This window comes from Marmota monax, unplaced genomic scaffold (genome assembly GCF_021218885.2).
Source record: "Marmota monax isolate L192 unplaced genomic scaffold, Marmota_monax_Labrador192_F-V1.1 WCK01_AAM20220418_F8-fsc00181, whole genome shotgun sequence".
NCBI classification, from domain to species: Eukaryota; Metazoa; Chordata; class Mammalia; order Rodentia; family Sciuridae; genus Marmota; species Marmota monax.
The window spans coordinates 2,630,620-2,640,365 of record NW_026694276.1 but is presented as its reverse complement, the minus strand read 5'-3'; the positions used below and the strand labels follow the sequence as shown (position 1 = coordinate 2,640,365).

The following is a 9,746-nucleotide window of genomic DNA, read 5'->3' as shown; positions in this document are numbered from 1 at the left end:
GGAGACAACATCCCTTCCATGGATTCCACCTCTTGGGTCCCCTTCTTCCTCCGGGAGAAGTCTTTTCTGCTGTCCTTTAATAAACTTCTAATTTCTACTCTGAAAAAAAAAAATTTTTTAAAATGGGACTTGGAATTTAGGTTTCAGGTGAGTTAGATACTATAGTACTTTTACCAAGTACAGAGATGCTAGGAGGAAGAAATGTACTCAGCAAGACTAGGGCTAGTATAAGAGGGAAGAAAGAATACAGTAAGTAACATATAACACAGAGATGCTTCAGGTGCTATCTTCTACTAGCTGTACAACCTGTGGCAAGTTAACTAAGCTGCTAAGAGAGAGTCAAAACATCAGTCCTTCTGAGGATCCTGAGACAGTCTATATCAAAGCATCTTAGAGAACTTCTGAAAACATTAACAAGAATAAATAGGACTGGGCTGAATGTACACAAAATTTGGAAGAGAAATGGTATCTTCATAATACTGAATCTTCCTATCCTCAAAATGGTATACTCTTCCACTTATTTAGTTCTTTATACCAGAAATATATGTCATACTTCAGTGTAGAATCTTTTAATCTCTTCTCTACACATCTCTGCTTAGATTTCCTAGCTATTTGATGTTTTCGTGTTATTTTAAATATTATCACTTCACAAATTTCATTTTCTTATTGGTGTTAAAATATAAATATTAGGGACTTTTGAATGCTGAATTTTAAGCAATCTTTTTTTTTGCAAAATTATTTATTAATTCTAATAGTTTACAAATTCCTTTGGGTTTTTTATAAAGATAAAATTTGCAAACAGAAAGATCTTTGCATCTTTCACTTCTTTTCCTTGCCTTATTGTTTGGCTAGAATTTCTAGTTCTGTACAATGTTGAATAGAAGTAGTAATTAGGGGCATCCTTGTTGATTACAGATCTCAGGAACCAAACTCAATATTTTACTATAAGGCAGCCTGCTGAAGGCTAGACTGTATTCCTAATAGGAAAGTCCTTTTTGTTGTTGTTGTTGTTGTTTGTTTGTTTGTTTGTTAGGTTTAGCTGTTGAATTTTACTCAATTCTTTTTAAAACTTGGATCTATTGATATATTTTATTCCTTAAAAAATTGTGACAAATACAATTGGTATTCCAAATGTTAAGACACTTATGTACACCATAGAGAATTAATCTCACTGTTATATATTGCTAATTTATTTTCTATATGTTTGATATTTTTGTGAAGTTTCTTTTAATCAAGATAAGAACAGACTTAGAGTTAGGAAGTATTTCCCTTTTTTGTTTTGAACGAATTTGTATAACTTGGGGTAATTTCTTCCTTAAATGTTTGAAAGAATTCCGGGATAAGTCTTTACACTTTCTTCACGGAAAGCTTTTAAATAACTGATTGACTTGTTTATCATGTGTAAGGCCCTGAGATCAACCCCCAACAACCACCAAAAAAAAAAAATGCATAATTAGGTGGGCTGTTGTAGTGGGAGGGGTGGGGGTCCCCAAGAGTTCAGTCGCTGTCCTCCACTGTGCCCATACAGCCACCAGCTTTTTTCTCCTTTCTTCCTTCTTAACCGCTTGCTGGAAGAGTGCAAAGATGTCCAAGAGGCACTGGTTGGACCTGGGGGAGGATTACCCCTCTGGCAAGAAGCATGCAGAGACCCATGGGAAAGAAGGAGATGGAGACCGGGATCCCCAAGATCAGTATAAAGATCGAGACTGAGAACGTGATAGAGGAGATCGAGAGAGGGAGAGGGAGAAAGAAAAGGAGAAGAAATTGCGAGCTTCAACCAATGCTATGCTCATCAGTGCTCGATTACCACCCTTAAAAGCTTCCCATTCAGCTCATTCAACCCATTGGACACATTCTGCTCATTCAACACACACTGGACTTGCAGGACACACATCACTTCCACAGTGCATTAATCCACTCACCAATTTACCCCATACAACTCGATACTATGATATCCTGAAGAAACAACTTCAGCTCCCTGTTTGGGAATACAGGATGGGTTTACAGATATCCTGGTTAGACATCCGTCATTTGTGCTGGTCGGCGAGACTGGGTCTGGTAAGACAACACAGATTCCACAGTGGTGTGTGGAGTATATGCCATCATTACCAGGACCCAAAAGAGGAGTTGCCTGTACCCAACCCAGGAGAGTGGCTGCAATGAGCGTGGCTCAGAGAGTTGCTGATGAGAGGGATGTGATGTTGGGCCTGGAAGTTGGTTATTCCATTCGATTTGAAGACTGCAGTAGTGCAAAAACCATCCGTAAGTATATGACTGATGGGATGTTACTTCGTGAAGCCATGAACAATCCCTTCCCGGAATGTTATGGTGTAATAATTCTTGATGAGGCTCCTGAAAGAACACTGGCTACAGATATTCTCGTGGGTGTTTTAAAAGAAGTTGTAAGACAGAGATCAGACTTAAAGGTTATAGTTATGAGTGCTACTCTAGATGCGGGAAAATTCCAGATTTACTTTGATAACTGTCCTCTCCTAACTATTCCTGGCAGCACACATCCTGTTGAGATCTTTTATACTCCAGAACCAGAGAGAGATTATCTTGAAGCAGCAATCTGAACAGTGATCCAGATACATATGTGGGAAGAGGAGGAGGGAGATCTTCTACTTTTTTTAACTGGCCAAGAAGAAATTGATGAAGCCTGTAAAAGAATAAAGCGTGAGTTTGATGATTTAGGTCCTGAAGTTAGTGACGTTAAAATCATTCCACTGTACTCTACACTTCCACCCTAGCAGCAGCAATGCACTTTTGAAACTCCACCTCCAAAAAAACAAAATGGAGCCATTGGAAGAAAGGTAGTTGTGTCAACTAACATTGCAGAGACATCATTGGCAATAGATGGTCTGGTGTTTGTGATTGATCCTGGATTTGCAAAACAGAAGGTATACAATCCTTGATCAGAGTTGAATCTCTTTTGGTGACAGCTATCAGTAAGGCTTCAGCTCAACAAAGAGCTGGTCGAGCTGGACATACCAGACCTAGGAAATGCTTCAGGCTTTACACAGAGAAAGCTTATAAAACAGAAATTCAGGATAACACCTATCCTGAGATATTGCGGTCTAATTTAGGATCAATTGTGTTACAATTGAAGAAACTTGGTATTGATGATTTGGTGCATTTTAATTTTATGGATCCACCAGCTCCTGAAACTCTGATGAGAGCCTTAGAACTTTTGAATTATCTGGCTGCTTTAAATGATGATGGAGATCTGACCGAATTGGGATCCATGATGGCAGAGTTTCATCTAGATCCACAGCTCACTAAAATGGTTATTGCAAGTTGTGACTACAACTGTTCTAATGAGGCCCTATCGATTACTGCTATGTTGTCAGGTAATAGAGGGAAAGGAACTAAAAATAGCCCAGCTCTTCAGAGTTTGGGTGGACTTCACTTTTGTTTGTGTTTTTTAATATTTAGTATGGTAGTGGATTTTATAGATGGTTTTAAGGAATTCATTTTGTTTCATGAATACCTTGTACATAGCTTCCTAATGGCATAGTACTTACAGAAGTAAAGTATGTCTTTGTGTGTAAAACATAGTAAAGCATTGGCTCTCTTGAGTGCAAATAAAAATCCCAGTAAGAATAAGATTGAATGCAATTGTACCTGAATTCTTTGGTAGGTCCATCAGTGTTATCCTTGAGGTTTATTACTGAAAAGTACAAGAAGAACTTTGGTCTAGTACGTGACACTATTCAGTGAGCCTGTAACACATTTAAATTGAACCTTTTCTCCATGTATAGATGTGTATTCCAGTGACAGTCAATTTGAAACCTGAATTTCAAATTTAATATTAGAAATAGTTTTAGGCTTAAAATATAATCTGATATTAATGTTCTTTTACAATGGCAGGAAAGCAGTTGGTAAAAGAAATATACTAATAAACTTGCCAATATTTGAAAATTGGAATATTAAGCTGAAGAATTTGTATTATTTTTTGTAGTAGTAAAACTTAATCCACACATGATTAGTAATTTAGAAATTAGATTTTCCAAAAAGGAGATGGAATATTGTTGACAAGCAATTGGATAATTTTACAGCCTAAAATAGAAAATAAGCTTTTACTGATAATCAAAATATTGTATGCTACTCGTTTCAGTACTGGAGAGAACTAACTTCTAATTGCAGAGTAGTGTATTTAATGCCATGAGTAATTAAAAATCTTTTATGGAATTAAAGGATAAATTGAAAATTTGTCTAAATATAACATTATGGCTTAGTTTAGATGTGTGGTATATTCTAATGGTGTGAATTTTTTATTTAAGAAGTAGCTAAAACGTTTTCTTGCAGAGTTATGACTGATCTGACTCAGAGCAGATGAGTAGGGCAGTATTTAATCATTTAATTAAATTGTAGTCTCATTTGCCGAGGTGGTAATAGGTTGTTATCTGCCTTTCTTACATGTTTTGCTAGATTCTCAGGGTTGTACTTCTCCCAAGATTTTAGTTTGTAGGGAAAGTGTGGGGCCAGAATTAGCAGATGATTTGTGTTATATAGACATACTGTATAATACCATTGTTTGAGTTTAGAATATTCTCTAATATTTGCCATTGTGGTGAGGTTGAAAATCTTCCAAATATAGCTCAATCTTATTTTAAATAGGAATTGTGCAAAACATAGGGTTTAGTGATGGTCGTCTTTAGAGAATAAAAATTTATGTACAGCAGTTTTTAAACAGGCCATTTGTGGAAAGTGTTAAAATAAGGAGTGAGGAAGAAATCATAGAATAAAAAGTTGTGTTGAGTTTTGTTTAAAACTTAAATTTATTTTTTTAAACTTTTTAGGTGCATATCAGAGGCCTTATTGGAAATTGCTTATTCATTCCCATTTAACTCTGGTGGCTAGTCCACGTTAACAATCACAGCTGTGAGATATTTCTGGACTTTATGAGTTACCTTGCTTCACTTGCATTAAGCAAGACTTAATATTTACTGTGATCATGTTTTGTTGTCTTTATTGCCTACCTTGGCATCTTTTGAAAGGGGAAACTGTATGGGAAAGAGTATTTTTCACACTGTATTTGATCTTGTTGTTGATTATTCCCATTATCTTTTATCTGAACTGATCATTTATTTTTTTTACTGATAAAGTTTTAAGAGCTTTAAAAATGTGTTGAAACACTCCCAAGCTTGTTAAGTATTTCTTTTCATATTGCTTCTATGACTATGGAATTGCTAAAGTGAATTAAGGAAAGTTGTATTTCAAAAAATGTACTGCACACTTTGTAACAACTTAAAAGTTTTATGTGAATTAATATTGAGGCTCTAAACAAATACTGTAGTTACATATTTTGATGACCCTTGAAAATAATGATTGTTTCAGAATAATTGTCAGCTTTTTAAATAATAGATTTTCCTTTTATTTTGAGGTTTTTATTCAAATAAGCCTTTAAAAAAAACCTTGGGGCTTTGTTTACTAATCATTTTATTAAAATGCTGGAAAACCAAAAAAAATGCATAATTAACTAACTGATAGAATTCTACCAATCTGTGGGAACTCTGGGCTTGCTTTAGTTTAACTTTTTGTCTTTAACTTCATTCTGATTCAACTTGATATTAAGTTCTTCATATATTTTTAATGTTTGTGGGTTTTCTGGCAATATGTTTTCATTCCTGAGATTATTTCCCCCTTTTATTGATTAGTCTTACTAGTGGTTTGTCAATTTTATTAATCTCTTCAAAGAATCAGCTTTTAATTTGTTTTTCTTTTAACTTTGTCTTGCAGTGATTGCTGCTCTTGCTTGTCCATCTACATTTTCTCCTTGAATTTTTTTTTAGTTGTGTATGGACACAATATACCTTTATTTATTTTTACGTGGTGCTGAGAATCGAACCCAGTGCCTCACACATGCCAGGCAAGTGCATTAACGCCGAGCCCCAGCCCCAGCCCCAATTTGTAATTTTTCTAGCAAGTGTAGGTAAGGCTATTAATTTCCCTCTAAATGTTGGTTTAACTGCAGCTCATATTTTTTGATTTGGCATCTCTTCATTATTAGTTTAAAATCTTTTCTAATGTTTATTTCTTCTTCGATCCTTGGGTTATTTAGAAATATGTTCTGTTTAATTTCTAGGCATTAAGACACATTTGAGGAGCTTCTAGTCACCTTTTTTTTATTAACTTCTGGCATATTTCTCCTGAGGTTATAGGGTATATTTTGAATTATTTAAATTCTCTGAAATATTTTGAGGCTTTTTCATAGCCTATTTATTGTCTGTTTTGGTAGATTTTCCATATGGGTTTAAGTGAAATAGAAATTGTGTCCCTGCTTAAAGTGTTCTCTGTATCTCAATTAGGTCAAGTTTGTTAACTGTACTCTTCATACTGTTTTTTACAAATTTTCTGTTTAAAGGTGTACTCAGCAACCCCCCATGACTGTGGATTTGTCCATATTTTCATTTTAGTTGTCTCTTCTTGCCTTACGTATTTTGAAACAGTGTTTAGAATTGTGAAATTCTTCCTAGAGAATGGGCTTCCTTATCATTGTGAAATATTCCTCTTTCTCTCTGGTACTGCTTCTTCACTTGAAATCTCTTTCATCGGATGTTCGTGTAGTTAGGTGAGCTTTAACATTGAGAGTTCCAAATTTCTTTTTCCAGCCTTGTACGAAGTAACAAAAGATTGGGTGATTCCACTTGTGAAAAGGTCAATAAAACAGGCAAAATTAAATACTATGTTCATGCTAAATTAAAACCCTCCAAAATAATACTCAAGATAATGTCTGGGTCATGTGGTGCACACCTGCAGTCCCAGCTACTTGGGAGGCTGAGGCAGGAGGATCTCAAGTTCCAGGCCAGTTTGAGCAACTTAGAACCTGCCTCATCATCCAATAGAAAAAGGGCTGGGCTTGTAGCTCAGTGGTAGAATGCTTGTCTGGTATTTTCAAAATGCTGAGTCAATTCCAGCACCCCCCTAGCCCAACCATTCAATAATATTTACCCTGGTAGGGGAAGAAACAGGCCTGTGATCAGGGAGGGATGTGTAAGTTGCCCATTAACAATCTGTTAGAGATATATGGGTAGATAGGAGTTCATTTTATTCTTTTTCTTTTTCTTCTTTTTAGGTGCTAGGATTAAACTGGCTGATTGTAAAGACATTTTAGAACAGCATAACATATTAATGTATGAATATTATTTGAAATTTCTTATAGTCAAAAGCAAAATCCATACTTCATTTTTTACAAATTATTTCTACAAATGTTATAAATACATGCTTGTTTAATCATTTCTGGTAAATATGCATAACTATTCTTTTTTAAACTTTCCTTAGTAAACTCAAAATTCAATCAATGCTCATTTTCAAAAGATAGTCAGTTTGTTTCTTGTCTTCCTCTAGCAAATGAGAGGGCCCTAAGATTCCAATGGTGGGCTCAGCATGAAATTCCCTGGGGCTAAGGGTTCAGTTGGTGTGGTCTGGGCTGATGTAGTAGAGGTTAGGTTTCAAGTGGCATTTCAGGGATCACTGTGGACATGAACAATACAGCAATGACTGAGGACTGGATTTGGCATATTTGAGACCAGGCAGAATGAAGCAGCAGTTGACCTTGTCAGGAGGTTGAGGCAACAAAGTATTTAGGATTATGGAAGCCAGATTGGGATGTCTTCAAGCATCCCAATCCAGGAGAAAAGGGAATTACAAATATGGAAAGGGAAATAGTTGAAATCCCAAAGTATCAAAGAAGAAGAATTAGATATCGGTGTGAACTCAAGGTTCTCAAGGTTTACAATGTATGCTTACATGAGAGTGCACAACAATGTGTTTGTGTCTACATGTGTATATGTACAAGTTTGTCTGCCAATAGGCTTAAAACCAGTAACTTCCTAATTAGCTATGAATCCTTCTCCAGGCTTGGCTTTCATATACCATTCCCCATTTAAAGGAAACAGTGTTACTTTGAAACTGTCTAATCTAGATCTGGGGTAGGGAAAAGTACAAGATGACCTTGTAACACTTTGATGTACCAAAAATAAGGAAGAACCCAAAAAGAAATGTAGACATGTTGAAGGAACTTAACAGTGTAAAGAGATTCTCACAGACAAAATCTGGGAAATTTTCAGCATGAACATAAATGATGTAATATATTATGAGCTACTTAAGTAAAAGGAGAACCCAGGAGCCAAAACCAATATAAATGAATAAACACATAGAGAAGGGAAGATTCTTTACGGTAGGATATCAAAGCAGAAGTGGTGGACTCATAACCTGGGAATCAAAATAGTAACTTATTCAGGCAAGAATTTTCAACAGACTCAAACTAGCTATCAACAGTTCAGTAAGAAATAGGACATTTCATGGTCTCTAGGAATCTCCTCAATTACTAACTTACAATGGAAAAGCTTTGTAGATACTATCCTAACCTAGTGGCCAAAGACCACATCACCAGAAATGGGACAAATAAACATTGTACATCTTCTAGTATGATACAATGAAAAGAATAAAGCATCATTTCTGATATTTATGACAAAAAATGTGTATCCCGACTCTAATTATGAGAAATATTACAGAAACCCAAACTAAGCAAGCAACACTATACAAATTGGCCTATGCTCCTCCAGTGTCAAGGTCATGAATGAAAAGACCCAAAAACTGTTCCAGATTGGAAGGAGACCAAAGAGATAGACAACTCAATGCACCATGTGATCCTGGATTGGGATGCTTGAAGACAGCAGCATTATTGGGGCAACTAGCAAAATGTGAATTCAATCTGTGGGTTAGATGTCATCATGTTAACGTCCAGAGTTTGATGTGTATACTATGGTTGTAAAGGAGTGTCACTGTTTAAGTACACACTCAAGTGGTTAGAGGTAATGGGGCATTATGTCTTTAGTTTTCAAATGATCCAAAAATATTTTGGTTGGGATTGAATCCGTAAATGTAAGTTAAATGACTGTCTTTACAATATTGAGGCTTCTAATTTCTGATGTGATCTAAAATGTTATCTATGAAGATCTTTTATATCTTTTTTATTCTTAAGCCCTTCCATTTTTCATTTCATTATTAAAGAGATCTTTCTATAGACCTTAATTTCTGTTAGTGGCCCATATCCAGGAATATGACAGGCTACTCCATACTGATGGTGAATGGAACTTTGCCGAACTACAGATATTCACTGAATTATCTACATATATGATCATACCAACACAGTACATTAAAAGTAGTTTAAAATACTCATAAATTCTCATGAAATTCTCAGCATGTAAAACAGGCCCATGGAGGGAAAGTATAAACAACCCTCCACAAATACTTCTCATAAACGTGAACAATATGCTTTGCACAAAGCTTCCTGGTGGCCTGGCAGCTCTAACAGGAATCTCCATGATGCCCTTTCCCCTTGCTCACATCTGTTTCCAATTGTCCTAAGACAACTTTCCAATGAACAATTTCTACCACATTATTGGGTAGCAGGGCACTGTGTATGCTCTGGGTACTCTAGAAACAGCAACCCCTTCTCAGGATACACTTGCTTCAGTGCCTCCAGGAAGCTGGAACATTCAGGCTGAAGGCTCCAAGCTGAACGAGATCCCAGGAAGGACATGAAAGTGCAACTCTACTTGTGAGGTTTGACTGGGTTGTATCCACGTATTAAAACTGAAGGAGTTTAAATGTATGTAAGTTTTCTCACAGGATGATGAATAAGTTCTGGAAATGGACACTTGAGTATAGTTGCAGAACAATGTGAATATACTTAGTGTTCCTGAACTGTACGCTTCAGAATGGTTCAAATGGCAAAT

At 35.9% G+C, this 9,746-nt stretch overlaps 1 pseudogene; it reads left to right on the top strand.

The window, feature by feature from the left end:
* Positions 1 to 1,584: 1,584 nt before the first annotated feature.
* LOC124108667 (ATP-dependent RNA helicase DHX15-like) lies at positions 1,585 to 3,700 on the top strand (annotated as a pseudogene).
* Positions 3,701 to 9,746: the final 6,046 nt, after the last annotated feature.